The following is a 4,070-nucleotide window of genomic DNA, read 5'->3' as shown; positions in this document are numbered from 1 at the left end:
CCCCAGCCTGGCTGCTGTTGTGCTGTCCAGCCCTCTCAGAGCTCTTTATTTAAGCCATCAAGTTTGAGCTGTAAGCCTTTGTGAGCCCTGGCACAAAAGTACACACTCCTTCTATGAGCAGGCAAAGAAGTACACCAGCACATAACCACAGCCTCACGGTTTAGAGATGCTTTACTCAGAAGTACTGATATTTTTAGCAGATTGTTGGGGTTTTTTTAAAGGTGCGCTGTGCCCAATCTGTTTTTCCTAACAGAGCATAACTTATTTACACTCCACAAAACCTTTATTGGCACACACATGCAACAGTCATCCTTCATTCAGAAACCCCTTTGCCCCTAAAATCCAAGGAGGTGTTTGCTTTAGTAAATAAATATGACCCCCTCCACCACATTTCAAGGGTAATTTCCATATGTTTATGTCACTGCTGCCATATGTACTCTTGGCCACCTGCCTCATTGCTGTTTCTCACTATAAAATTTTCCTAGAAATGTTCAGATATTGTCAGTTGTCAGGACTACTATAAACCTTTAATTGCCTTTTGCTGGTTGGCCCTTACACAGATGTGTAAATGGAGGAAGCTCTAAGTTTCTTGTAAGGCTGTAATAAATTTAACGCACATTTGCATCCTAAACCCCAAAGGGGAACATGAACTGGTCTCTTGAAATGTGAAAAGATCTCCACAGTACTTGTCAGGAAGGATTCCCTCTCAGTGTAACCTTAAAAATCACAGAGAGTGTACTTCTTTGAATTGAAATTAAACCACAATAATCAGCCGAATTTTACGGAAAGGGATACGGGACGTTTGGGAGAACTGTGGCTGGTCGGGGTCTTGAGCACTTCTTACATGAAGGACAGCCAGCTAATAGCATCGCTAAACACCACGTTGGGGACTGTTCATAAACTATTAGTTGTCACCTGTGTTGCTTATTGTGATGCCTTCATTTGCAATTCCAGTACGCGCTCAGGTAGCTGCCTGGTCAGCCTGCGGTGTCGCTTACCTCTGCAGAGGCAGATCAGAGGCACGCCCATGGCACTCTTTAAAAAAGCAATAGGTGTTTTTATTGTGAGCCTTTCAGTTCACACTGCAAAATTTATTTTGGCTTTTTTTGGCTCTTTTTTTTGGCTTTTTGCCAGAGAACTGATGTATTCGTTCACTGCCAATAATGAAATACAGAATCAAGCCCTAGAAATGTAGCAAAAAATACTGGCTTGTTGTGTAACTTTCATTAACAGGGAAAATGGGTGTGCGTAGGGAGAGGGTACAGGTGCCTGAAGGGGCTTTATACTGAAAATCTGTGATGCTAAAAAAGAAAAAGTCCTCATAACAGTCAGAATTTCCCTGACTTTCTTGTACAAGTATCTGTCAGTCTGAAAACATCACTGAAAAGAATGGCATTCACATTTTTTTGATTTGCCATTTTATTCAAACAGTGAGCAACCAGAGAAATTTGGTCCAAATACTGAATGCTCTTTCCAATTATTATAGACCTTAACTACACAGATGTGAACACTTCCATTAATCAGATTTGTGGACTTTTAGTAAAGTTTCTGCTTCTAGGAGGTATGAAATCACTCATAAATATTAAATATCCAGGAAAAACATCCTGCTGTGCAAATGCAATCACTTTTGTTTTCAGTACCATACAGCAACCTTAAGCTCTGGCATGCACAGGGCCATAGAGGCATTCCTTCACACTTCCCCTGCTCCATGAATATTGAACAGGGTCCAGGCAAAAGGGACCTGCTTTAACAGGAGGATATGAAAGACTCTTAATGTCCTACAGCAAACTGAATAGGGACTCTCCGTAATGCTCAGCTTGAGTGGGTGCTGTAAGTTTTAATCCGAAAGAGCACTTCCTCCTTCAGCCATGGTCTGAAAAGACTAAGGCTGCTATGGTTTTGAAAACAGACAGGTTCCTGTTTCCAAAAAATGGATTCTGGCTATAAATCTTCAGCTGGGGCCGGTCCCTCCCTTTAGCTGGGAGCTGAGCGTGATGAGGAGCCCCCAGGAAAGGCCAGTGCAGCCAGGGAAGAGCTGATTTTTCTGAACCCAGAGAATACGTCTCTCTGCACCCTGCCTGGGGGAAACTGATTTGGGTTTTTGAATCCTGCTGGGCTGCAGAACAACTAAATGTCCAGGCATTGAAGTCTCCCCTTGTGAGTAACTTCCTTGACTAATTATGGTCTTGGCAAATTCTTTTATGACATTTATTTTTAACATGAAGTTGCCTACAGTCGTTGCGAGTGTTGCAAAGCATATCAAACTGGTGTGACTAGCTGCTGATTTTTTCAAGGAAATGACTAGGCTCTATACGAAAAACTAACCAAGTCTCTCTGCAATATTGTATTTTAATGTAAAATGAACTATATGAAACTGGCAGGGGTTTCATCACTAGGGAAGTGTTTTGAACATGATTCATGCCACCCAGTTGCATGACTTACATTTCCAAAAATTATTATTGTCGTGCATAAAGTTCCCCTCCACTATGGTTTCTAACTGCCAGAATAAGATGGTTTTTATATCAAAATAGGACGTATCTGTACCAAATCAGGTCCTCATTTTTAAAGCCATTACAGCCCTCTGCCCTGAGTCCCATGATTGTCTCAAACACCATGCACAGTTCTAGCAACAGAGAGAAGAGAAAGAGAAGTTTTTCAGCTCTATAATAGGTATAGCAATTTATTTAATCTATCCCTTAAATAAACAAACAAACAAAAAACGGATGACACCCTATATACTCCATCTGTCTCACATCACTTAATAGCAATAGCACTGACTGCTGAATGTCAGCAATATGTTTCGCAATGACTGGGACATAAAGGACAAGGTTTTCCAAACTGACGAGGTTTGGCATGGTTTGAGGCTTGATGCTCAACCTGAAACTCTTTAAGCAGAACTGATTTCCAGAATACACAAGGTCCCTCAGTCTTGATTTGGGTGCCCAAATATAGATAATTTGAAATTTTAGCTGTCTGCTCTCCTTGTTTCATGAAGTTTGTATTTTGCCCAATACCAAGGAACTGTTCAAGGATCACGATAGGTACTTTATAAAGACCATTCAACTTAAATATCAGATAAAGGATTTTAATTTATAGTCAGTTTAAGCTTTGAGTATGATCAGTGCAAAATGTTGTATAATGTGCGTGGCTTCTTTCTGTCCTTTGCCACATTGCTGGCTTCGCTATCTTGACCTTGCCATCAAGTGCTCAGTTGCTACCCCCACAGTAAGCTGTTGGCACAGGTAGAAGTCAACAGCGTGGATAAACATTCATTTGTCAGATTACAATGGGAAACCATAATATTAATCTGTCTGGGATTGCTGTTTTAAATTTTGAGATCGCAAACCTTTCCAAAGATGAGTCATCCATCCATTCTCTCTTTTGGAAAAAGCTAAAAGAAGTGATTCTAGTATGCGATTAATGAACCCTGTCAGTTAGACATTTACTACTTCTTTTTGGCTAAGCTTTTTCAAAGCAAACTGGTTAAAGAGCTCCTCTAGCCAAAAAACAATTAAATTTGAGGAGTGATTTCATTCTTCTCTCCCCCAGTCTCTCTCCCATCACTTATATAAAGCATAAATAGCATAATGTTTTCTTGCCATGATATACCAGGAAATGATGATGTTCTTTCTGAGGAAGAGGCAGGACACAGGAATGGAATTAATTGCATGCAGCAATTGTTCCACTCTTCCTTTGAGATGCCCAGGACAAGCGGAACAGTACTAGCTCCTCGAGGGCCAAGTTTTTAGTGGATTCCTCAGTCCAAGTTCTCGTGCCAAATCCTTGGTTCCAATGAGACTCATAAACTGAGCGTACATTGTATTACCCACTCTGGGATTAGCTGGCTCCTTGCAAAGGGAAGAGGTGGTGGTGCACACACCCCAGAGCTAAGAAGACTGAGTTTCTAAGAAGACAAGCTGTTTTTATGCCAGCTCTAGCCCTAATTTTCAAGCATAAATATACTCTGTCCAGTTGGGATTGAGGAGGGAAGGTGATCCAGATTTAAACTGAAAATGCATGAAATATTGGAGGCTACAGGGAATGGAGTGGAAAATTTATTAAATACGTGT

Source organism: Egretta garzetta, unplaced genomic scaffold (assembly GCF_000687185.1).
Source record: "Egretta garzetta isolate BGI_Z169 unplaced genomic scaffold, ASM68718v1 scaffold641, whole genome shotgun sequence".
Lineage (NCBI taxonomy): Eukaryota > Metazoa > Chordata > Aves > Pelecaniformes > Ardeidae > Egretta > Egretta garzetta.
This window is presented reverse-complemented; position numbering follows the sequence as displayed.